Source organism: Euphorbia lathyris, chromosome 3 (genome assembly GCF_963576675.1).
Source record: "Euphorbia lathyris chromosome 3, ddEupLath1.1, whole genome shotgun sequence".
NCBI lineage: Eukaryota > Viridiplantae > Streptophyta > Magnoliopsida > Malpighiales > Euphorbiaceae > Euphorbia > Euphorbia lathyris.
In genome coordinates, this window is record NC_088912.1 from 12,792,745 (window position 1) to 12,820,101 (window position 27,357).

The 27,357-nt window shown below is 37.7% G+C and overlaps 1 long non-coding RNA gene across 9 annotated transcripts; it reads right to left on the bottom strand.

The window, feature by feature from the left end:
- Nucleotides 1-19,160: 19,160 nt before the first annotated feature.
- On the bottom strand, nucleotides 19,161-23,602 carry LOC136221613 (uncharacterized). 9 transcript variants are annotated; one of them, XR_010685223.1, is made up of 8 exons: nucleotides 23,396-23,602; nucleotides 23,206-23,273; nucleotides 22,082-22,221; nucleotides 21,737-21,947; nucleotides 21,348-21,567; nucleotides 21,179-21,259; nucleotides 19,966-20,988; nucleotides 19,161-19,889 (listed from the first exon to the last, which is right to left on the bottom strand). It is a non-coding gene; the product is annotated as an uncharacterized lncRNA (long non-coding RNA). The 9 variants fall into 9 exon arrangements; XR_010685222.1 differs by having other exon boundaries at nucleotides 19,966-20,112; nucleotides 20,888-20,988; nucleotides 23,206-23,602; XR_010685220.1 differs by having other exon boundaries at nucleotides 19,966-20,799; nucleotides 20,888-20,988; nucleotides 23,206-23,602.
- Nucleotides 23,603-27,357: the final 3,755 nt, after the last annotated feature.

A 27,357-nucleotide genomic window follows, 5' to 3' on the forward strand; every position in this document is an offset into this window, starting at 1 on the left:
ACTATAGTCCCGTGGCTTCCACCTTGCATCCCGATGCTCGATTTGTAAGTGTGCTACAAAATCCGAGGATCATCTATTCATTGCTTGCTCCTTCGCCATGGTCCTTTGGGATGAAATGGAACTAATTTTTTGCATCAGCTTTAACAGAACATGTACTTTTGGAGTTTTTTTTTCTCTCAATTAACTCAAATTCTTTTTGGCATATTTATCTTTGGTGTTTGGAAAATTGCGGTTTGCTATTGTCTTTGGTGAATTTGGACCTCAAGGAATGTTGTTGTGTTCAATAACGATCTCCCTTTAATAAAAAATTCTATGCTGAAGTTACATTTATACATCAGAGAATCGAGCCGGGGAATTCCCAGCGGCCCCTCACACTCTGATAGACAAATGATATGGTCGCTAGGGATCCCAGCGCGACCACACTCGGTGCCAAACATTAAACTTGTGAGATGGATAACACCGTCCCGCGACTGGATAATGTCAACACTGACGGATCCACTATCAGCTCTCCAGGTGCGGCTGGTGCAGGGGGTATTTTTTGGAACTATAGAGGCTTTGTGATTGGCTATTTTGCGTTCCCAATTCCCGACTCTTATGCGCACTTGGCGGAATTACGGGTTGTGATTTTTGCTGTGGACATTGCTTAGGAGCATGGATGGTATAAACTTTGGGTAGAGGCGGACTCCCTTTATATTGTTAATCTGTTAAACTGGCGCACCTCTAAGGTCCCATGGGTGGTGATCAGACAACGATGGTTGCACTGCCTACAACAATACGCTTCGTTGGAGGTAGTTGCCACACACATATTCAGAGAGGGTAATCGTGTTGCTGATGCTTTAGCTAATTTTGGAACTAACTCCAATTGTATTCATTAGTGGAGCTTGGCTCCAACCTTATATTCTTTGTTTACTTTTTATGATCTTCGTAACTTAGCTCATTTACGCTTTAGATAACTCTCTCCCTCTAGTTTGTAATCATTTTTGCATTTATTTATTCTATCGGGTTTTGCAGCGTTTGGTTGTGGGGGTGCCAACCTAGTTGGGATGTCCATACTAAATAGTTTAAAATTATTGATGAGTCGGGCACATTAATCGAAGAATATCCGCCTGCACTGGAAACAGTCCCCTGAATACACTCCGACGATTAAGTTAGTAACAGATGTATAGAGAGAGGAAATCCAAGTGCTTAGTGATAGAAGAAGTTACGTATGTGTGGTTACGGTGGGGGTATTTATAGGTTTCCGCTTTAGCTAGGGCTAATCTGCATCCCCGAGGCCTCCATACAGACGTCATTCTCTAGTGGCACAGGGCACTCGTCCGGGTCTGATGACCGTCTAGCATTAGGGACCGGGATCGATGGTGCAGGAAGGAGGGATCTTTATTTGCTTCATCAAATATTTTCTATAAAATTAAAATCACTAAAATTTTACAACTTATACATTGATTTAATTTTTTAATATTAAATTTCAAAAATAAATATTAATAAAAAATAAAAATAAATTATTAATAAATACCAAATGAATATTAAATAGAATATTCAAATCATTCATATATTTAACTAGTTTAAATTAAAATTAACGGACAATAGTAAACCATTAGCAACAAAGGTCATTGACAACAGTTGTTAGGAAATAACTGATTCTAATGATGTCTTATTGATAATGGTCATTACAAACAACTATGCTGAAACTCATCCAGACTTTTGAAAGACCCAATTATACAAAGGAGAAATAATAAATTGAATTTTAAAAATAAATACTTGAAAATAATTTGTTGATAAATATTAAATAAAAATAGTCAAATACACAACCAATACAAAATCTCATCCTATTGAATTTCAAGGATGAATTTAGACCATTGATTTGTTTTGATCTTGTGGTCCATATTAACCCTATCATTAACTGCTACTATATATTCATCATATACCAAAACCTAAACCTAACACAAATTAGCCGCCTCTCTTCTCTTTCTTCCATCTCTTCCACATAGAACCCTAAACTAAAAAGAAAAACATAATGCAGATTGTTGAGAGAGAAAGGGAGAATGATCTCTATGGCTACCCTGGCTAAGATTGCAGATGTGGCCGGCGGTGACAAACATAAAGGAAGGGGTGTTTCCTCCCATTGTTATGATTGATCGCTGACAACTTTCTGCAATCTTAGCCACCAGAGTAGTCTTTTATTTCGCCAAACTGGCAACAGATGAGTGTTGTGCTCAATGGATATTATGCAGATTTTCGAGAGAGAAAGGGAGAATGATGTATATGGGTACTCTGGCTAAGATTGCAGATGTGGCCGGCGGTGACAAACATAAAGGAAGAGGTGTTTCCTCCGATTGTTATGGTTGATCGACGGCCACTTTGTGCAATCTTAGCCACCAGAGTAGTCTTTTATTTCGCCAAACTTGCAACAGATCTGAGCAACACCATTTTTAACAATCAAATATGGATCCAATACAAACAATTACAAATCTGATGTTTATTTTCAATTAATTTGTAAGTTGTAGTTTGTTTGACTGCACTCTGATGTTTATAAATGTAAATTTTCTCGTACTGAGTGAACAAAATCAACAGTTATTTTCTTATTCGTGATTCACACAAAATGAATTGGCAGATTTGATGATCCATTTGAATAGATGTGTGAGTTGTAGTTGGTTTGATTGCATTCTGATATGTTTGGTTCATAGAATGCTTTCGTGTATGGATACATTAGGATTCTACTTCTTACTTTTTTCGTGTTTCATTTGTAGATGAGGTCCCAATTGGAATAGATTTTTTCCTAATCTTTAGCGATCAGAGTAGTCTTTCTTGTTGTAGTTTGTTTGAGTGCAATCCCATGTTTATAAATATTTAAGGTTTTTAGTGTATAAATATTTAGATCTGCAGATGACGAGGAAAGAGTACTGAATACAGTATGAATTGACTTCTTCTTTCCATTTCTGATTTGCATATGATGTCACAATTTTAATAGATTTTTTTATTCTTCCTTTCTTAAATGATAGATCTGCAGATGATATCTTTTATTATTCTGGCCACCTAATGAAATCTTGTATATGTATATGTTTGTTTATTCAATACAATGAACTTTGAATATAGTGGATTCAATGAAGTTATCTTAAGAATTGGAGTTGTCAATGGAACTGGTGGAATTTAGACGTCTTTTTTCTTTTGTTTCTTTTCTGCTTCCAAAATTTTGGTCTTTTTTTAGAGGTATCCAATCATAATCCAACCTCTAATTCAAACTGTTTTTCTTGACAACTCCATCAGGCCTTTTACTTAGGGGTATCCACTACTATAGAATTGGCTTAATACATGTTTGTTGGTCCTTGTACTTGACCCAAAACTTTAAATGTACCTATGTTTTTTTGCAATTCATGAGATTGAATCTCCACTGATTTGTCATCCCTCATCTGTGTCATATTTTTGCACAGAAAATCTATCTCTGTCCATTTTTCAGCAGCACGAATATCAGCACGATCATTTACACCACACCACACCAACCCGGCCCGGTTCGGACGGACGGCGCCGGCGCCGGCGGCGCACACGCGCGTGTGGTGGTCAACCAAGGAGGTAGGTCCTCAGTGTTTCACAAAAGTGGGTACCCCTTGGGGCACACCCCAAGCATGTGAGGACCTCCTTAATAAGTATCTCCACCAAGTGCTTTGAAAGCAATGTGGGATACTTTACAACTTAAAACTCAAGGGTATGGGCTCTTTTCATAAATTAAAATTGGGCCAAGCCCAACACCTCCGGTATCTTTTTTCATCATAACCGAGTTCTTAGCATCATTCCCCAATCATCCTTACCGGTTGAAGGTTCTTGTCTTCGCTATTTGAGAATAAAGGATTAGCCGAAGAGTATGCTCAGCTCTGTTTGAATAGCACGGACGATGGTCTGGAATTTTGCGAAGACTCTCTCCTTCTCAACTCTCAGAATGAGACTTTCTTTATAGTTGGGAAGTTTCTCTATCAAGGCTACGATCTCATTATATGGGCTCAGATATCTGATTTACCCATTGGTTTCCAAACGGAAGCAGTTTGTAGAGCTATTGGTAATCATCTTGGCAACTATATTGAATCTGATCCAATAGCAGTTTGTATCAATGTACCTACTGGTACTGTGTCTCATTTGCTGAATTCTACAGGGAATTTTGATCCAATAGTAGTATGTGTTTGTTTGCCTGTAATGATGCTAATCAAGGAAATTTTGATCCAAACACTGCTGAAGCAATGGCAATTAAAGAAGCACTTTATTGGCTCAAGTCTAACTGATACAAGAACGTAGATGTTCGCTCGCACTGTCTGCCTATTGTTCAAGCAATTAATAGGCTGAGTGCTGCTCTTTCTTATCTTTCAGACATTATTTTTTAGTGTATTCAGTTGTTAAATGAGTTAGGTAATTCGTCTATCTCTTTTGTGAAACGTTCAGCGAATTGCGCGGTTCATTGTCTAGCAAGAGCGGTCAATTTTGTATATGTTCGTGGACAATGGTCTAGTGCCCCTCTGTTTTTGTTTCCGATTCTTTTAACTGATATTAGTCAACAAAATACATTCTTTATTAAAAAAAAATTAATTATAGTCAGAAACAGAATCAGAAATGATAAGAAAAATTAAAAAAAAAACACAAACATAATTTTTTTAAGAGAATAGCAAAAAGCTCTTTAAATATTAATTGAGCGCAAGTTTATGAACCCAAATCTACTACTGAGGGATAATTTCGAAACATCGGAGATGAAATTAAAACAATTTAAATAAGTGGGGGATTGATGTGAAAATATGGAGGGACTAAATTGAATTTAATTTTACAAGCACTAAAAAGAATACGGGGTCAGTTTGCAGTGATTAAAAAGTATAAGGGTCAATTTGGAAAAACAAAAGAAATGTAAGCATAAAAGCCTCATTAGGGTTACATTCTAAACCATTTACACAGCCTGCATGTCTCTTCTCTCTCATTTCTCTCGATCAACGCTGATAAGAACCCTGACCGAAAACCTTGCTCCGCCGTTACCTTGGCAGTGCCTGTTACTTTTGCTCAAGGTCGACTTTGTCTCCGTCAATGGCGGTTCTCGCTTTTGTAGTTTTCTTCTCGTCTCCATCTTAGATTCGAATACAAAGGTCGTTTGCTTCTCCAAAGCGTTGTTCAAGTTCAATCCACAGAGCTCGTGCAGAAGGGGTGAAAATGAAAGCATCCACTAAATCTCTTGCGATTGAATTCGTATTCATGACCTTACCATAGCATCAACTATTTTCCATTGTGGAAGATCTAAAGAAGACATAGAAGGTGCAAAATTATCACAAAGTATAAAATCTAACTTTTCATTTGAAGATAAAGCTAGAATCATGAATGCAAAAGTCATATTGGAGTCAAATGATGCTGACTTTTATGAAGATAGATTTCCTTTTAAATTGAGAAATAGTGGGGGTGCATCATCTAGTGGCATTCCTGCTGTTAGACCTATAGTGTAAAATGAGAGTGAAGAATCTGAACCTAAGAGAAGCAAGAGACCTAGAGTATCCAAAGACTTTGGTTCTGACTTTTATGCTTTCACAATAGAAGAGGATCCACTTACTATACATGAAGCCTTAACCTCCCTAGATGCTGAACTATGGCAAGAAGCCATTAATGATGAAATGGACTCACTTGAGTCAAACCAAACTTGGCACTTAGTAGACTTACCACCAGGTTGTAAACCAATAGGTTGTAAATGGATCCTTAAAAAGAAACTGAAACCTGATGGTTCAACAGATAAGTATAAGGCTCGCCTTGTAGCTAAAGGCTTTAGACAAAGAGAAAATGTTGATTTCTTTGATACTTATTCACCCGTTACTAGGATTACGTCTATACGTGTTTTGATTGCTATTGCTTATGTGCACAATCTAGTGGTGCACCAAATGGATGTTAAAACTACTTTTTTGAATGGTGAATTAGAAGAAGAGGTTTATATGGATCAACCTAAGGGCTTTGTAGTTTTTGATCAAGCCCATAAGGTATGTAAGTTAGATAAGTCTTTATATGGGCTAAAAGAAGCACCTAAGCAATGGCATGTAAAATTTGATAACCTGGTTATTTCAAATGGCTTTAAGGTGAATGAAAGTGATAAATGCATCTACTACAAATTTGAAAATGGTCTTTGCACCATTATATGCTTATATGTTGATGACTTGCTTATTTTTGGATCTAATATTCATTTTGTGAACTCAGTTAAGTCAATGCTATGTGAAAACTTTGACATGAAAGATCTAGGAAAAGCGAACGTCATTCTTGGCATAAAGATAACTAGGTCTGAAACTGTAATTTCTTTAGATCAATCTCACTACATTGAGAAGATTCTGAAGAAATATAACTACTTTGATTGTAAACCTGCATATACACCTTATGACCCTAGTATAAAACTTTTTAAGAACACTGGAGACAGTGTAAGACAATCAGAGTATGCTAGCATAATTGGCAGCATTCGTTATGCCACTGATTGTACTAGACCCGATATCGCGTATGTCGTAGGATTGCTATGCGGATTTACTAGTAGACCTAGTGTGGAGCATTGGAATGCTATAGAAAGGGTCATGAGATACCTTAAAAGAACCATGAAACTTGGATTACATTATCAAAGGTTTCCAGCAGTCCTTGAAGGATATAGTGATGCTGACTGGAATACCTTATCAGATGATTCCAAGGCTACTAGTGGCTATATTTTCAATATAGCTGGTGGTGCTGTTTCATGGAAGTCAAAGAAACAGACTATACTAGCTCAATCAACCATGGAATTGGAACTAATTGCACTAGCTGTGGATAGTGAAGAAGTAGGTTGGTTGAGAAGTCTGTTAGCTGAGATTCCACTATGGAAAAAATCGATTCCAGCTGTATTAATCCACTGCGATAGTACCGCGGCTATTGCTAAGATTGAGAATCGTTATTACAACGATAAGAAATGACAGATACGTCGTAAGCACATCACTGTGAGAGAGCTACTCACTAAAGGAGCTGTTAGAGTGGATCATATATGCTCAGAAGAGAATTTAGCTGATCCTTTGACGAAAGGATTAGCTAGAGAGAAAGTCCAGAATACGGCAAAGAGTATGAGACTTATACCCCTACAGTGATGAGTTACACACAATGGTAACCCAACCTATAGACTGGAGATCCTAAGAAATAGGTTCAATGGGTAATAACAAGTTATGATGTAATATGTGTCAGATCATGCAATTTGAAGCATGAATATCCTGAAGCGATGTGAGGTTGAGATAATAGAAACTCTTAATGAAGTCTATACTCCATTTGGGGTGAAGTACATAGCTACAGGAGTACTTTTGATAGACTAACCTATATGAATGTGGAAGTGAGGCCGCTTCCTATGAGTTTAGGTCAAAACTATAGAGCATTCATTAAACCGGGATAGACGTGCATGACCATAAACGCATGGGCTACTAGAACTACACTCTGAAAAGGTTATGGCGTGATATAATGTCAGAGATAGAGTTCAAGACTACGAGTCACTCTAGTAAAATCTAGACTATGCTCACTACGCAAAGGTTCAAATCGAAAGATACCTCTGTTTATGTCTGACCTTATGTAACTGCTCAGTAAAACATTTTAAAAAATTCTAGTGGGGGATTGTTGGGCTTGGCCCAATTTTAATTTATGAAAAGAGCCCATACCCTTCAGTTTTAAGTTGTGACGTATCCCACATTGCTTTCAAAGCACCTGGTGGATATACTTATTAAGGAGGTCCTCACATACTTGGGGTGTGTCCCAAGGGGTATCCACTTTTGTGAAAGGGTGAGGACCTACCTCCTTGGTTGACCACCACATGCGCGCGCGCACCGTCGCCGCCGTCCGTCCGACCGAACCGGACCGGGTTGGGTTGGTGTGGTGTAAATCCTATAATTTTTATTGAAAAAACTAATAATATTTATTTTTATTATTTTTATTAATTTCGGATTTAATTTTTATTTAATTAAATACTTTGAATTAGTCGTTTCTGAATGTTTTTTAACGTTTCTTTTTCTGAACGTGTCTCTCTCACAAACCCAGTCTTCTCCACCTTCCTGATTTTCCTCCCACCTTCTTCTCCCGTAAATCAGAGCTCAACAGGTCTATTTTTCTGTATAAATAGGTGGTGTCAGACTGCCATTGAACACACAATTATTTTCATTCATTCTGTATTTTTGAAACTGAGCAAATCTATATTTTCGAAACTGAGGAGTTCATACTGCTTGCAATTTTTGCGAACGTTTTAAAGAAAGCGACATTGTCCGCGACTCTGCCCATTTGTTTTTTGTTCGGTCTCCTGTTGTTTTTTATATTACAGTTCCAACAGGAGGAGATAATCAAGGAATTAGACAATAGAAGGGAAGAAACTCAATAGAGGAGACAGAGAACCTCCAGCCGGTGAGTATAATCGGGGAATTAAGCCAAGAACATGATTACAACTCAATAGAGAAAACACTCCAATTGGAAAGACGGTATTTCTGACTATAATTAATATATAAGCAAAGAAGATATATAATTAATGGCTAGTACATAGAAGTTAACATTTTGTCAGTTTCACAAGGGTTCCTCCAATTTCAGTGAATTAAACCCGTTTTAGCCGCTTTGATAAAATTTCATGCATTCTTACATGATATATATTATTTCATGTTTATTTTTGTTGTTTTTCACCATATTTCAATCACTTAAAGAATAACCATTATAATCAATTATATGTAAACGATAATAAAATTTTCATAATGAGAAGGCATTGTAATCCTGTTCAAATATTCTATAATAATAAAAACTATATTATTTGTTTTTGTGGTTTTCTTTATTATTTAATATAATATTTATATTTTCTAATGTAAAGCATGTCAAAGTGTTTGAAACACAAATAACCAAAAATTAAACCTAATCTAAATTAATTCGTTTCTTTTTCAATTTGCTGTATATTCAATGTAAAATTGGCAACTAAAAAGCAATCAAATATCTAATTTATTAGAGATATTTATTTTCATAGATTTAGCTATAACAAAAAAAGTTAACATACTATGTTTTTAATTAAAATGTGAAAAAATCTGAGAGAAATCAATTCATACGGAATTCCGTCGGAATTTCCGTCTGAAATGCCTCGGAATAAATTTCCGTCAGCATTCCGTCACCTAATTAGATGGAAAAATATTCCATCAATAAATTTGGCGGCAACATTCCCGCCCTAAATATGACAGAATTTTTATTCCGTCATACAATTCCGTCATAGGTTTTGACGGATGGTGTTTTTGACGGCATTTCATCTGAAATTTCTGACGAAAAATTTCCGTCAGAATATTCCGTCAGAATTCAAGAATTTTCTAGTAGTGAACAACAGGATACAATTTATAATCTTCTTAATGGAAGATGAGTTTTTCATTATTAAAAGAGGTATAATTTCAAGCCTTAGGTGGCCAGAATACTAAAAGTTAGATGATGGTCAAAACATGAAATTGACCGTAAAAAAAAATACAACCATTTTGATAATGAGATTTGAAATTGCACAGTTTGTTAAAAGTTAGACATTAAGATTTGATATTATGCAGGTCAAATCTGAATAAGTTCTCCCTAATAACTACATAGCTAAATTCGTACTTTATATATACCTTTATTTATGCCTTAACATATATATATATTTTTTTTTTTGCCTCTTTGTACTTCTCCGGAAAACTCAAATGCCACATCTAATTTGAAATCTTCCATTTACTTTCTTAAAGTGATCCATTGCCCTTTTCAAATTTCTTAAAGTGTGCACATTTTAACTTTTTTTTTTAATATCTCCTTACTTAGGTAGATTTCAAGGAGTTAATATATCATTTTAAACAAATCTGGAGGTAAATATGATTTTTTAAATGTACAGAGAGCTACACATATATTGTGTTTTTTAGAGAAGTACAGAGAGCTACACATAAATTAGGTCTCTTTTCAGTGATTTAAACATTATTTTATTAATATTTTATATGTATTTTAATTGCAACTAGGAAATAAATTCAATCTTTAAAATTTAAAATTAATGAGAATGAAGGGTAAAATGGACATTTCGGGGCATCGAATAAATGCAACCGGATTTTCATGTGAAAAAGGCAAAAGTGATATCTTAAAGCACACGGGTTTAAGTTAACAGTTACTAGCAATATACATCAAAATTACTATGCTACCCTTGTGCCTATAGCCTCCCCTAAGAGAATGTAGAGACACATGGACTGGATGGGCCCGTCATTTACCTAACAATTGATGACATCATTTCTTAGCTACTAAATTTGTTTATTTCCTCCTAATTAATAATACTCCTTAATAAATAAAAACATTCAAACTTACTGACTAACTAAAAACATGATTTAACGGCTCCAACGACAATCATGGCTGAACTAAATGGTCCTCGTGTCTGAAAAAAAAATAAAACAATTGTTACGTGCAAATTTCACATTTGTGTCATGTATTAAAATTTAACAACTTAGTTACTTTTATACCAGAATAGATTAAATTTCACATATGCATATAAAAAATGTTAGCAAATGATAATGTCTCTTATCTTTTTATTATAAGGATAAGTTGCAAAGATACCTTTGAAGCAGAGCTTCCTTCAATCCAAAATTCTATTTACAAACTCAATAACTATATTCGTGAGTCTAGCAGCATGAAAATCGGCAGCTGTAGCAGTCCATATGATCACCGCATCCTTCGACAGCTCTCCGTGCATCCGATCCCTCCTCGGATACCGAAATTAATTGGCGTGTGTTGGACCCCTCCCCCGACGGGATGGTTAAAAGTGAATACGGACGGCTCATCTCTTTGTCCCTCGAACTCGGCTGGAGCGGGGGGAATCTTCCGTTCATCGTGGGGTTTTGCACGTGGTTGCTTTGCATTTCCAATATCCTCAGCTCCCGCATACATAGCAAAAATTCTTACTGTGATCACCGCGGTGGACATTGCTTGGGAAAGAGAGTGGCTAAAACTTTGGATCAAATCTGATTCGAGGCACGTCGTTGAGTTAATTCGCAGCAGATCGAGGTCAGTACCTTGGGAAATCAGGCAAAAGTGGTTGAAATGTCTTCATCAGTGCTCTGGAATGGAAATTAACGCCACACATATTTTCAGGGAGGGAAACAGAGCTGCCGATGCCCTTGCCCGCTACGGAGTTCAAGCTACTAACCTCTGCTGGTGGCCGGCCTCTCCAAACTTTTGTCATTCTTTTATTCTTGATGATATTTGCAATGCTCCTTGTTTTCGTTTTATTTAATTTTCCTCTCCCTCTGTAAGACTGTTATTTTATTTATTCTATTGGGTTTTCGGGTCATGGGGCCTAGGGTGCCAGCCTAGCTGGGATGTCAGGCTCCTTGATCGGTTCGTCCCGACCTGTATTCAAAAAATGAGTGTGGAAAAAATTAAGGACGTAAAAAAACGGGTATAGACACAATTTTTGGTAGCTAAAAAAAAGTGTGCTATTGGGTGTGCCAAAAATTGTTAGTGATATTTTGCGAATAACGCTAATTTTCAACCTTGTCACGTGTGGTTAGGGTGCGGGCGTGGCAGAGAAATTAGTTCTCAATTATTAAAGAGGTTAAGGTTATGAAAATGTGCGCCAAAACTTGAAATCTTAAACGAAGCGATTGGCGAGGGACGCAAGGATTGAAAAATTCCCACTTGGGTCTCTAGCGCCGTTATAAAAACTTTACTAGATAATTGTTTTATTTAAGCTAATGTGATTGAGTAAAAAATGGGTAAAAATAAAAGTAATTAAATGTGCGAAATTGACACAAGATTTGGTGAAAATTTGGTATTTTATTTATATGAATCAATGTTTGAATAGATGTGTTCAAAATAAGCATAAAAATGAAAGTAATTACAATTGAAAAATCTCTATACTAAACATATAGATAATCAATTGAATATTGGAAAAGCAAATCAATACAAGGAATTGAAATGCAATAAAAACAAATTCGTGGTGAAACTCTTAGCCTAGTGGTTGAGAGCTTACCTATGCCTTGAGAATTGTATTTCAGGTACGAGTAAGGAGCCAAAATCCACCGATATACGCGGAGCGTATCACCCTCTACGCGGGGCGTGGAACACCAAGTCAGAAATGATTGCTCAATCCGCAAGCACCACGTAGGATTTACCCACTGTCACGCGGGGCGTCCTACCTTACACGCGGGGCGTATAAGCAATAATAAGCTCAATCATAAATGTGAGACTGCATGGTCTTCTAAGTCAACTACTTTCGCGCGGGGCGTCCCAACCTACACGAGGGGCGTATATGGGAAGTTCTTCAATAAAAAATTCCAGGGACTCATATACGCGAGGCGTAAAAGACTCATTTCAGGCCATTAAATCTCAGGAGCTCAACCACGCGGAGCGTACCCCAGTCTATGCAGGGCGTGGTTGAGACAACAAGATCTGAATTTGGTCCACATGCAGGAGATTTCTGACGGAATGGGTCAATACGCGGGGCGTCCTCCACCATACGCGGGGCGTACCATGGGAATTCTGCAGAAATAATGTATCTCCATTCTTGTATCTTGTGAATTTACAATTCTACCCCTAGCTTGATGTGTATAAATAAGAGTGGCTAGCACTCATTTTAGGATAGACATAGAACCTACAATCCAGAATTTTCATATAGAGTGTTAGCTTTAGATTCAGTTTTTATGTAACAAAACTCTGTCACCTTGAGAGCTTGTTCGTGTATTCCGTTACCACGTAAAGGTTCCGTTCCATCTTCGTTCACCAAGCTCGAGAGTTCTACCTCCAAGTCTTAAGAGACGGCTTTGAGTCTAGTTAGCTAGTTCCGAGGGCTGATTCTTCCCTTTCCACTTGCTAATTAGCTTGTACTCTTCCTATGTACTAGGCTTGGTTGTATCCCGTATTTATGCTTTTCATATTTATAACATATGATTTACAATTTCTATTTCTCTATACATGTTGATGTTTGTTACTTGTTTTGATATTTGTAATTGATTATTGTGTAGGGGAGCTCGATTTCCGACGCCATTCGGGCTATCTTTAGGGATTCACATAGGTGTTGCCTTACCGGAAGTGACGCACCGGAAACCGTAGGAATTGACAATCCACGGAACTTACGGGCCCTAGTTTCTGATCCCCAGTATTAGACACGCCTTGACTAGGAACCACGTAGTCTAAGCACTTCACGGGTCGGTCGAACTACACGTAGTCATCATTGCAAGAGTAAATCATCAACCGTATATATTCGGTCTTTGGTGATGATTTTGTACCCCGCTGGGGCATGGCGTGGGTTCCCCTGCTTGACAGTCCTTTAATGTAAGTATGTATATTTATGATTTTTGTAATCTAGGATCTTATATATATGTTTTTTCTTAACCATATCGAGAATCATTAATATTTTTTTCTTGGTTATGACTGACTTACATGATTAACTAGTATTATATGAATTTGTTTATTCCTGTTAATGGTTATGTTCTGTGATGTTGAAACTAGATAATTATAATCATGCTGAAATGTTATTATTTATAATCTGCCTTACTTATCTACTACTTTGAGTGAAAGATTGTGTGATTTTGTGCAAGTGGAATGGCAGGATGAAGACTCAGGTGAGAATAGTTGGTACAACCAATGGGGCTTGCTGAAGTGCATGATGCTGGAGGTAGTGACTGAGAGCTAGGAAATGAATAAGATTATGATGAGGAAGTAGTGGTGATATTGTTGTCTTCATACTGACAATTTTGTTATTTATCTACTTGTTTGCTGCACGATTAAGCATGATTTTTGGAACTGGAATGGAACGAGGAAGACTGAGGAGAGAATACTTGGTACAACTAGTGGGTCAAGCTGAAGTGCATGATGCGACCGAGCGCTAGGAAATGAAGAAGATGATGATGAGGAAGTAGAGGTGATACCATCATCTTCATAATCTCACCATAACAGGAAAAGGAATGAGGAGGAGGATTTAGATGATGAAGCAAATAATGATATTATGGAGTATATCAAGTCATCAAAGAAGCCGCGCTAGATAAAGTAATAAGATTGTGCATGTATGGATTGTCATTCCTTTGAGCTTATACTGTTTTTGGGTGGCAATGAAAGACATTATCTGATGATGATAAGAAAAATTAGAATTGGAAGAGAAACAAGTTGTTCAATTGATTGTTTGTAAATATGGATTACAATACTGTTAAGATGCTAGGGTGGGAGAAAAAGCTCAAAGATGTGGTGATACTGTCGTCTTCATCATCTCATGGAATGTTGCAGATATCAACTATGTTGCATTGGAAGTTTTGTTTCTCTATTTAAACTAATTACTAAAACTTGTAGCTTTCCATGGAAAATCTTTGCTTGTCACAATGTTTTCTATTACTTAAATTGGAAAATCTTCTATCATGTTTTTGTTTATGTTACTTTTTAAGTTGCATCTGAAGCAGATTTTTCTTATTGAACTAAACGAATGTTTAGATGTAAATAAATTAAGGATCATATTATATTGTGTATGTAATGACCCGGTCCGGAGTAGGTGGCTCCGGGGTAGAAAACATGAGTAAGGAGCGGTCCTAAGAGATGGCGATTCGACAGGAATGAACTGAATCCCACATCGGATATGGAGAGGAACTGAATCCCACATTGAGAGTTATTAGTAAGATGAGAATTGTAGTCAAATTCATGCCTAACAAATAACATGTTAAATTGTAGTCAAATTCATGCCTAACAAATACCCTCAAATTGAATCTTTGCTTGTCCTCAAGTAAACAACAGATAGAAAACAAGTTATCTATAGGGACAGAGTTAGGAATGAAAGAATACGGAAGAATGGTTTGAGGGGATCACGGAGAGGAAGGGATTTATACAAATCATTTGTTCTCATAAAATATCAACAGAAAAACCAAAATTACGATATTTAATGAAGTTATGCCAGTGTTTGATCGTGTATCCCTACTTAAGAAATTCCTCAAAGCTTAAAGTTAGACCTCAATTTTCAAAATGAACAACCAGTTTGTCTTTCATGCCTCACTAAGTAATGGATGTTTCACTCACTCTCGTATGGCTCTTTTCGCCATGAGGAAGGGAATGCAATTTCACTCCTCAGCTCAGTAAATACACCAGTAGGGTGTGAGTTTGCTTCTTGGTCCTATTTCTATGGATCAAAATTTTCCAAATAGAGTCCAAAGGTCTTTTAATGGTTGTAATGCAAGGTTAAGGTTCAGGTGTGGAAGTGAACGGCTTTTGTGTGTAAGAGTTCTGTCCTCATGCACTTTACACCAATCCTTTATTTCTCACGTACAACATTGCACAACTTGTTTTATCAAATGACTTACCCACACTTTTTATGAACTCCTACCACTAAACCACCAATTCCAATGATTTGGGCACACATTATGATAGTGTGCCATGAATGAAGAGGTTCTTTACAGATTTTTCTTTTTCCTCTCACTCATTTTCTTTTATTCACTATTTCATTTTAGTATAGGCTCGAGTTTTCTCAGCCACTAATATTTTCAACTAGCACTGCTTGCATGAGGCAGATTCTCGGCTCTTTAAGCTCAAAGTGAAGGGATTATGGTTATTCACAGGCTACGTTAATGAAAAACAAGGGTAAGGCTCAAATGGTTCATCCTACTATATGAGTGCAATGCACGGGTTAAGTCTTTTTCATGGTTGAGTTAGGTGCCTAATGCCTTTATCATTCTAGGTTTGTCAAAAAAATTTCCATTTCTATAGGGCATACCAAAGCAAATTATCCCTAAAGATAGTAAGTACTGGCCCACTCTTCAAAGAATCAATGCATTTTAAATACAATTGCAGGCTCAAGTTCTCACTATTTTGGGGTTTACGCATTAAGGCAAAAGGTCCCTCTCGTGAAAGTTGATTTAGAACTTCAAAAATTTTGGAACTACAAGACTCGGGTAGTTAAGATCAACACAAGGCTATCACCACACATCTCAATCATAACAAGCGCAGTCTTAGAAGAAATGGCAGTTAGAAGAAATGATAGATGCATGTCTTGTCGGGGAAAAAAGATCGGATTCAGTGAAACCACATAGAAACATTTAGCTGATTAAGGAGTTGCTAAATAAATAATGACTTAGTGAATATTGAACCTATATTTAGAATTTGCACCTGAAAGATTTTTATAGGGACACTGATCACGCGTGCTCTGGCGGATCCTCAGACTTCAAACCCACGGAGGTTATACCGAGGAGGGCGGATCCCCATGACATACGAGCGGGGCGGATCTAGGAGTACACAAAGAGGCGTATCAACATCTACCCTGGGCGGATCTCTAGGTTTACTTCCTCCCGAAGTCATTTACCAATAACCCTGACAATCCGTACATGTACCATTGTACTGATTGTCGGGGCGTATCACCTATTTTACCCTTTTATGGATAACCTTATTAAAACCCTAGTAGGGGTAGTCCTTGTCTTTTATTATCATTAGGGGGATGTATTTAAACCCTCATTTTGTAAGGATGAAACAACTTTTTATCAATCAAATATCATTCTCTTTGAGAACCTAAGGTTTATACCTTGTTATTGGGATTCACTCCTTCTAGTTTAGCTAGAGAAGAACCTCTTTGTTGGTTTACAATTAAAACCTTCATTTATCGCTTTCAATCTGTATCAGTTGGTATCAGAGCCGATCGTTTTCTGACCCGAAACTTCTTTTGGCAATGGTTCAACCCCGACAACCGCAAGATTCCATGGAAACTAGTGACCGGAGGTATGAGGAGCTGAGGGAGCACCTCGCGGAGCAGATCCAAGCCAGCCATGAGCGGCAGAGGCAAACCGACCAACGATTCGTGGAGCTAGCCACCTCCCTAGAAAACTTCAAACTGGAGGTTCTGGCTCTAATCCGACCAACCGCGGGAGGATCAACCCATAGAAAGGAAGGAGTCCCTGAACAACAGCTTCCACAAATGGGTCCTAGGGATCCTGAGGTAAGAAGACCCAACTTTGCCATTGTGCATCACGCTGATAGTGATAGTGATGACTTTGAGGGTATCGGGAATGATGATACCGTTAGAACTATGAGGGATGTTGGGCCTGTTGACAACCGACGTGTGGATGTTGCTAGAGTATACCCAGGTTTAGGAAACTTTGATAGAGATGATGCCTTTAAGCTAAAAATAGACTTACCGTCTTTTGGAGGCGAACTGGATATAGAGGGATTCTTAGACTGCTTATCGGAAGTGGAACGTTTCTTTGAGTATGTTGGGATTCCTGATGAGAGGAAAGTAAGGCTAGGAGTAGTTTGTAGTTGTTTCCCCAAATCAACCCAAAGTATTCACCGCTTAGATAACCTATAAAACCGAGTCGTTTAATACTTGTAGTTATAAATCCCGTGGATTCGATACTCGGTCTTAACCGGATTATTACTTGATACGACGGGGTACACTTGCCCCTAAGTAGTAGCGTCTAGTAGAGATAGAGCATTTAGGAAGATCACATCCATAGTCGTAACGCACTTATCATAATATACATTTCATAAGCTCTACCTAGGCGTACCCCACATCATTATCCCATGATGGATTTTACACATTCATTCTTATTTAGATAAAAGTGACAAGAGCAATTAGAGTTACAAGAGAAACCAGTTCCTTTCATTATTTGAAATCATCAAATCATCCACTTTTTGAATACCCATAAAACATCATATCCTGGAATAGACCAACTAAGACCAGATTCAAGAGCTTGTAACAGAATCTCCCAGAGCAATGTCCTTTGGCTTATACACATCCTTCTTGTTATTTGCTTCTTTTATTGTTTAGAAGCAATAATATGCTAATGCAACTTTCTTGTTGATTTCCGTTCTTTTATGGCCATATTCAATCTCAACCGACTCTATTTGCATGATCAAATTTCAAGAATATCCATCTTTTATCAGATTTTCAACTCCGATTATACCCTCAATCTGAACCAAAACCTCAAGTTTAGTTCATCATACTTGATGACAAATATTATAAAGATTTCAATATCAACCAGATAGAGAAATAAAAAAGAGAAAAATATATTTAGCAATAAAGGGATGAAAATGGATGACAACATAAGCACTCCACGCAGTTCCATTACAAAAGGAAGCAAATCAGAGAGAGAATGGCATACATTCTACAGTTTTTATTGTAATTACCAATTTCTGCATTCAAATTAAATATATTTCTCTGTTCACAAGTCATATACATAATATAATCAAAATGATAGGAAGAGAGACAAAAAGTTGACTAAAATTTTTGGCAATCAAATCTATGATATTCTCTTCCTCTTGGCCAGCAGCTTCCATTGAGCTTTAACTCTACACATGCACTTCCATTTCATTGCTTTCTTAGGACAAAAATTGAACTCTTTTTTTTTTTTTTTTTGCTGAATTTAAACTATCACATCCAATATATAGAGTTAATATCCATGGAAGCAAAGATTCGCCAGTTAAGTATTGGGGATTAATGGAATTTCCATCATTAAAATTATAAAATTTGCCTTTTAGTAATTTCTTTGATTTTTCAATTGGATTGTACAACCTTTTACTATATGAAAGGACTATAAACTATCTTAGTAGGTGGATATGTATAACAGTTAAGCTGCTTGGACTAGTGCTACTCCAATGGCTGCATATGGACTAGTGCTACTTCAACAGCTACTAATATACTGTTTGACCATACAGTGCATAGTCTCCATCGTTTTGCAATTGATCCATCTGGGTACTCAAAAGAACAAAAAATGACATTCCAAAACTGCTTGTTCAATGTCATTAGCGAATATTGTCCTTTCTAATACGAGGCTACAATTAAGTTTAGGTTTAAATTATTAATTTCTTGTTTAAATCTGTATTATTTAAATTACTAATTTCTTGTTGAAATTTAAAAACTAAAATGATCCTTGTATATTCAATGGGCTAGAGCTTGTAAGTACTCTTAGAAAGTATATTGAATTTGTTTAATTAGATCCAAATTTACAATTAGATTATTTCCTAGCAATAATATTAATTTTGTTAAGAAAGACAATTTCTCATTCTTATTCATTTAAACAAAGTCCACATGAATATCAAATAACATCCATGCCCAATATATTTATTCCATTCAGTAGAAATGTTAGTTTGAAAGTTCAAAACTTCTAAGCTTCTTTTGTTCCTTTTTTTAATTAAAGAGGTTGGAAGCCGTTACCAACTATCCCAGGGCAACCTAACGAGGCCAGCACCCCCCAAAACCGAGAACAACAGGCCCAAATATTATTAAAAAGAAAATAATGTCACCAAATGTAATACAAAAGAATAGAAAAATAGAAAGGATGAAATGAATATAAAGTAAAGAATAAAACACCCAGCAGAACCGATTTTGCGGGAAGCACGCAAAATCTGTAGAAATGAAATGTGAGATCAAAGGAGGAGACTGGCTAAATGGTTGGATCAGTAGCTAGTCGACCAAAATTTGCCAAAGCATCGGCTGCCTTGTTGCCTTCACGAAAGATATGCGATGCGAACAACTGCATGGTGGAAAAAAGTGTCAACTAGTTACCCAGACCGGACGCAGGCAGATGCCAAAGAACCCGACTGGTCCGAGTCACGACCGTGGTAATAACCGAAGAGTCAGAGTCCTCCCAAAGGAGGCAGATCCCTTTCGCCCTTGCTAAAATACAAAAAATGACCACCTGTAGTTTCGCTTCAAAAGGCGCGCAACAGGAAAGTGGGATCAGAATTGCTCTCGTCGGATGACCACTTGAGTTCCGAAACAGCCGAGGATGCCACAGAACCATCAGTGTTAAGCTTCTTCCTGCCGAACAACGGGAGAGCCCAAATAACATCCAATACCCGAGGTGCAATAGGAAGGCGCAGAGCAACGGAGAGCTGATCCAAGACGTGTCTATCAAGAGTGGAATTAAAGGACGTAGCCAGGCTGCCTGTGCAATGACTCCCGAATGGCGCTCCAAAGATGCCTAAGAAAAATATGAACATTTGTGGTGATGGAGTCAAACATAGCGATTTTTCTAGTGCACCAAAGCAACCACATACCGATGACGAAGCTGGCAGCCCAAATGTCTGCAATTTGCGGACTAAATTGCTGAGACTGAAACACTTGTTGTAGTCCATCAATCGAGTCAATCAGTCCAGATGTAAACCAAAAAGCGACATGATGGCTTTCCAAACAACCTGTGCAAACTGGTAGCGAACAAATAGATGGTCTCCGGTTTCAGAATGCTGAAAGTAGACACACCTTCACTAGTGGAAAAATGGCCATTTGCATCGGCCATTTAGGGCCATTTGCATCGGCCATTGGCCGATGCAAAAGCCCTCGATGCAAATGTGTTTGCATCACATTTGCATCGATCGTTGGCCGATGCAAATGGTTGTAGCATTTGCGTCGGCCCTTTAAAAGGGCCGATCCAAATGCATCTTATTTGCATCGGCCCTTTAAAAGGGCCGATGCAAATGATGTAGCATTTGCATCACATTTTTAAAAGAACCGATGCAAATGATCACATTTTTTAAAGGGCCGATGCAAATGCAGTCTCATTTGCATCGGCCCTTTTAAACGACCGATGCAAATGTCATTTAAAAAAATAAAAAATAATAATTTGGATTGAATGGAGCTCTATAGCAAATAGCTTTGATTCATATATATAACAAATAATCCCCTGGACAAAGCACAGAGCATGCTCATAAGGCGTGCTTGCAAACCCATTTGCTGCATACCAATCTCACCCTATGGATAAAACACAATTGTGGCAAGTCATAAATAGGTAAAGCAGCTCAGCTATTATACATATGAAGTTATCAAAAGAGGTCAAAGTTGATAGCACACTTGGATCTCCGCTTGAGCTGACACATAATCAACACCAATAAAATCTACAACACCCGATTAGTCATGTGCATGAATATCCACAAGATTTAATGACTATTATAGACAAAAGGCAACAAACCATTTGAAACATACACATTTGCTATCACGAAAAGTTCCTAGCTCAAAGGATCTAATTCCTTGTTGCTCTTGCTCTTGCTCCCTTAGTGCTATAATGTAGTCATATGTGCTAATTCCTTGTCAAAATAACCATATTAAATGCATCAGCTGAATATCAATCAACTAACAAAAATTGAGAAAAAAAAGGTTGCTGCCAAACTAGAAAGAAAAAAAAGATTCAAAAGAAGATGGCACATAAATGGAACCATAATAAAGTTGTATCCCAATTTAACAGTTTGCCTAATAATAAAAAAACTCTTGTATTACCTTTTTAATGAGAAGGATGTGAAAGAAGAAAAGCTGAGCAAGAGGGAGGGTGGCCATCATAGCCAAAATGGTGCACATAGCCTGCAAGAATTGCATCCACTAATCAAACAGGATATAGACATGAACTTTATATGCAAAAATTAAGTGAAATTAGATTAATCATACGAACATATCAAGCTTTCCGAACTGAGATTTGATGAAATCAGCAAGAGCAGCAACACTGTCAGAATCGGCGACATCAAGTTGATGAAAACCGAGATAATGGGAGAGACCGGAATCATTGAGCTTTTGGAGAGCTTAAAGGCCTCTCTTCTCATCTCTGGCAGTTAAAATCACAAAACTCCGAATCCGATCAGAGCCCCTTGTTTGCTCCTGTGACCACAGCATATCTGGAACATAATGAAATTCTCACAAATCACAAATAAGAAACAGGCATAAAAGATATGGAAGATTAATTTAATTTCCATATGAGTGAAGAATAATTACCTATTGTTATGTTATGCCATTGATGATTTAAAAAGTAGAAGATGAAAATGAAACAAGCCCATAAGTACGTACTTGAGGAGCTCGCAACCTCTGGCAAGCAATTTCCTACTGCAGATGCCGAGGAAATTCTCTTCCGGGACATGTTCTCCGCTGAAACTACCATTAGAAATACCATTGATAACATTTCCGACTGCCCCTGCGTTTAATCCTTCCTCCGCAGGAATCACTGCTGCTATATTCCATACCTCCTTCAATGATCTGGCCTTCAACGTTGCTGCTTCGCCTAATGTTGCAAATTAAATCTTTAATTAAATCCCAAACTCATACCACCACATTAATTTCAAACCATAAGACAAACACCTGTTAACTCGAAGGAGGAGAAAGCATGATGAATAAAATGAAAAAGAATAGTATTACCTTTTTCTCTTTGACACACAATAATCCTTCACTTAGTTGTTGCTCTAGATGTTGCAGCTCTTTCAAGCTCAAGCCAGTGAGGTCCTTGCTCTAGAAGTATCCTGGTGGTGCTTTTGACCCTTTAGGCTACTCTAAAGACCCTGCTAAATTCGAGGAATTCAAGGTCAAGGAAATCAAGAATGGTAATCATTCTAATTTTTCTCTTAACTAAAATTCAATCAATGTAATTTGAATGCTAATTAAAGTTTGGTTAAATATGTAGGTCGGCTAGCATTGTTGGCTTTTGTTGGGTTCTGTGTTCAACAATCAGCATACCCTGGAACAGGACCATTGGAGAACTTGGCAATTCATTTGGCTGATCCATGGCACAACAATATTGGAGATGTAATCATCCCCAAAGGCCTTTTGCCTTGAAACATTTCTTTTGTTTTGTTGTGCTTCCATTGTAAAATTCCATTTAACCTGCTCTAATGAAGAAACATATGTTCCATATATATGAGATGAGCCCCTCTAGTTTTACAATCTAATTGTTTTCTTCTAAATATTGTGAAAGAAAACTATCAAGTCGTACTTACATCCACTAAGAAAAGCTTTATATATGTTTTTAAGATGATAATAAGAATATATAAACATACATGCATAAATAACACCATGTGTTATCATATCTAGCTAGTTATGTTGTATCTTTATCAAAATATGAATTGCATAAGAATTCTTGCCCAACAACTATCTGATAATTAATTACAAAAATTATCAAAATATTTCTTAACTAAAAAAAAGCAATATAAAAAAAGAATAAAAAATTGTAAATTACATGATAAATATCAATAGGAATCCATAGTAATTCAGAATTTTCACACTTACACATCAGATCCGGATATGAGAATACAGTTCCAAGCAATCAAATCAGAGGATCCAACCAAGAAACCGGTAATTCAACAATATGTTATACTGAAAATCTAGATCTCACTTTCGATAGCTAGAGCAAGCGAATAGAATTCTCAGTTAAAAAAAGTAACGTTGAGAAGCAGATCAAGCGAAGCTCACAGATTACAAAAAAAAGATATTGGAGCATAAAACCATAAACAAAAGATAAGAGAAAAGAAAGATAGATCGATGAATACCTCAGATTATAGAAAGAGATTGAAACGAAAGAAGGACGGAAACAACCAAGAGACGGCCTGGGCGGTTTCTGTGGAGTATTACTTTGAGCAGAAGTCGAGTGAAGGAGAAGAGGAAAAAACACAAAGTAACAAGAGGAGTAGAGGCAGGGAGGAGAGAAGAGTGTATATATAGTGGAGTTTTGATAATTACCATCTCTATTTCAACTCTGGAGATTTCGACGGTGGCTAAGAATAGGCCGAGTTGTTTCCGTTCTGATCTCTTATGAAATTCGAGAGTCTCCAAGAAACGATAAGGTGAGCTCTATGTGAGATTCCGGCCGTGAAAAGCAGCCATGGAAGGTTGGGTTTGGTCTTGTGAGAAGGAGAAGAGGGAGATGGAGGCGGTGCAAATAAGAAAGTAACCTAAAATAAAATGCAAATTTATAATTAACTTTTTATTATTTATAAATTCACCCCAATTAATTACAAAATACCCTCTTTCTAATTTATTAATTTTTTAAAATTTATACTAACACTAATTGCATCGGTCTCTTATAAAGGGCCGATGCAAATAATACAGTTATTTGCATCGCTCCTATTTAAGGGGCCGATGCAAATGATGCAAATAATAGTTTAATTACTATTTGCATCGGCCCTTTTAAAAGGACCGATGCAAATAATACGTTCATTTGCATCGGTCCTTAATAAGGGCCGATGCAAATGAACCTTTTGCATCGGTCCCAAATAAAGGACCGATGCAAATGAACCTTTTGCATCGGCCCCAAATAAAAGGCCGATGCAAATGAACCTTTTGCATCGCGCTTTGTAAGGGCCGATGCAAATGCGTCGATGCAAATGGTCATTTTTCCACTAGTGCTTGACATGATGAACATACCACGAGTCCGGAGAAAGTCATGCATCAAAAGACATCGTCTAGTGGCGCGCCAACAAGTAAATGAACGCAAGGGAGGAAGAAAATGTTTCCATATAAAATTAGCCCAAGCCACCCTAGGATGAGCTCGACGCAGTAAGGAGTAGAAGCTCCAACCGTGAACCACCTCTTCTTCGATTTAGGCCAAACAAAAACATCTGAAGGGTCATATCCTTAATGCTTAGGATGTCCAAAAGATGAGAGTACTGAAAGGGGCGTTTCGTCCCTATCTTTTAGCGTGATTTACGGTTTAATTTTAGAAGAAATAAATAAGTTTAATTACAAAAATAGAGTGTTTTAATAAAATAACAAAATAAAAATAAATTCCTTACTTTCGGTTAATTTTCCTTATTTTTGATTAATATTAGAAAATAAAACGTCAAGCTAACTCGGCTCTCAAGATTTGTATTTCAGGTACGAGGAAGGAGTGAAAATCTACTCAAATACGCGGGGCGTATCATTATTTATGCGGGGCGTATCGTCATTTACGCGGGGCGTAAAACATGGTGTCAGAAATAATTGCCTTATCCGCAGGCACCATGTGGAAATGACTCAGCATACGCGGGGCGTATGACACCTTACGCGGGGCGTATGACACCTTACGCGGGGCATATGACACATGTCGGAAATGATTGGCCTAATCCTGAAAGTCAGACTGCATTGTCTTCAGGAGTCAACTATCCATACGCGGGGCGTATCACCATTTACGCGGGGCGTAAAAGGTAGTTCTTCAACGTAAAAAGATCAGAGACTCATTTACGCGGGGCGTACTTCAGCTACGCAGGGCGTATTTGAGATAATTAGACATAGAATTGGTCCACATGCAGGAGATTTTTGACGGAATGGGCACTTACGCGGGGCGTATATCACCTTACGCGGGGCGTATCATGGGATTTCTGCACCAAATAATGTTGCTCCATACTTGTACCTTGTGAAGTTACAATTCTACCCCTAGCTTGATGTATAAATAAGAGTGACTAGCACTCATTTAGACACCTTCTACTTTCTATCTTCTACCTCTACCTCACTTAGATAGTTGTTGTATAGTTTTGGTTTTAGATTGGGTTTATGTAATAAAACTCTCCCACCTCGAGAGCTTGTTCGGTTATTCCGGCGTTCCATCAACGTTCCGCTCCATCATTCATCACCAAGCTCGAGAGTTCCACCTCCAAGTCCTAAGAGACGGCCTTGAGTCCGGTTGGCTAGTCCCGAGGGCCGATTCTTCCTTCTTCACTTGCTAACTAGCTTGCACTCTTCCTATGTACTAGGCTTGGTTGTATTCCTCATTTATGCTTTCCATATTTATAATATATGATTTGCAATTTCCGTTTCTATATACGTGTTGATGTTTATTGCTTGTTTTGATACTCATAATTGACTATTGTGTAGAGGAACGCGATTTTCGACGCCATTCGGGCTATCTTTAGGGACTCATATAGGTGTTGCCTTACCGGAAGTGACAAACCGGAAAACCGTAGGAATTGACAAGCCACGGAACTTACGGTCCCTAGTTTCTGACCCCCAGCATTAGACACGCCTTGACTAGGAACCACGTAGTCTAAGTACTTCACGGGTCGGTCGAACTACACGTAGTCGTCTTTGCAAGAGTAAATTGTCAATCGAATATATTTGGAGTCATTGCCTTTTATATTTATAACTTATCGTCGCCCATATCATTCCGTGGAGTTTTCCGTTACATAAACCTGTGTCGCCAATAGTTTAGAAGTAGTTTGTAGTTGTGTCGCACACCAATCCCAAAGTAGACACCGCTTAGATAACGTATAAAACCGAGTCGTCTAATACTTGCAGTTATAAATCCCGTGGATTCGATACCCGGTCTTAACCGAATTATTACTTGATACGACGGGGTACACTTGCCCCTAAGTAGTCGTAGCGTCTAGTAGAGTTAAGAGCAATTTATAAAGATCACATCCATAGACATAGTCATAACGCACTCATAATATATACATTTCATCATAGAAACTCTACCACTAGGCGTCGCGCTACCAAGTTTTTGGCGCCGTTGCCGGGGATTTATAATATCTTGCAATATTAGACAAAAACGTTTTATTGTTAGTTTAAGCATTTGTAAATATTATTTTCCCTTTTTGTGAATAATTTATTTCGTTTTATGTTACTAATGATTTGTTTCATGGTATGATGCTTCATAATCGTCATCGGTGGGACGACCGCATGGATGACGAATGCCCACACTCAATCTCGCAATTCGATGTGATAAACTCTTTGCTTAAAGATATTCATGAAGGATTATCTAACACCGAGACATATTTCAGGGAAATAGGAAATCTATGGGCCAGATTGAAGTCTCCTCGTGATTCCGCCGCGGACGAATCAAGTCGAGAGTCCAATTCGGTTTGTCAAAATGGGAAGCTCGAGTTAATCGAGTTTTCTCAAAAGGATTCCCCAAATATTCAAGGCTATCTCAGTGGGGAGAAAAATAAGTCGGTTGTGTGCGGACCCATGAAAGTAAATCCAAAGTTAGAAGAGTCGAAGGTTCCTTCTACCTCGGAACATCTCGCTCCTTTTGAACTACCAAAGGAGTTAAAAAGGGAGCAAAATAAACTTTTCGATAATTTCTGTACATATAGTTTTTGGTTTTTGTCAAATTCTTTTGAAGCGAACAATCCGTTTTGCAGGTACGGGTTGTTTATTCAAGAATTTGAATTCCTAACGCGAATGGAAGCATGCACCTAGGAGGAAGTTCAAAGTCGAGCTACTTCGACTCAAAACGTAGCACCGGTTTGAATTCCTCGAACCACTTGTCTATATGTATTATAAACTTTATTTCGTTTCTTTATTTTGCATTGTTGTTCTATTTTCATCTTCACTTTATTTTATCTTCTTCTATTTTCTTTTATTTTTATAAAACCAAAAGAAAAACAAATCCCTTTTTAATCCAAATTTTATGACACGCGGGGCGTACGCACCTATACGTCCCGTGTATCTACGTGTCTAATCCTCATTCACAATAAAAGACACGGTACGCGGGGCATCTCTCCTGCCACGCCCCGCGTACACTTTAATTTTCGTCACTTTTTGAATAAACGCCACGTGGGAGGACACGCGGGACGTACCCCAGGGCACGCCCCGCGTATCCTCGGGGAGTTGTGAATTACAACTCCCCATGGCAACTCCCTTTCCCTCAAACTTCCCATCACTCATCTTCCCCATACACCTTTTCCACTTCCACACTCCACCTTCCTTTCCATCCAATCAACTTC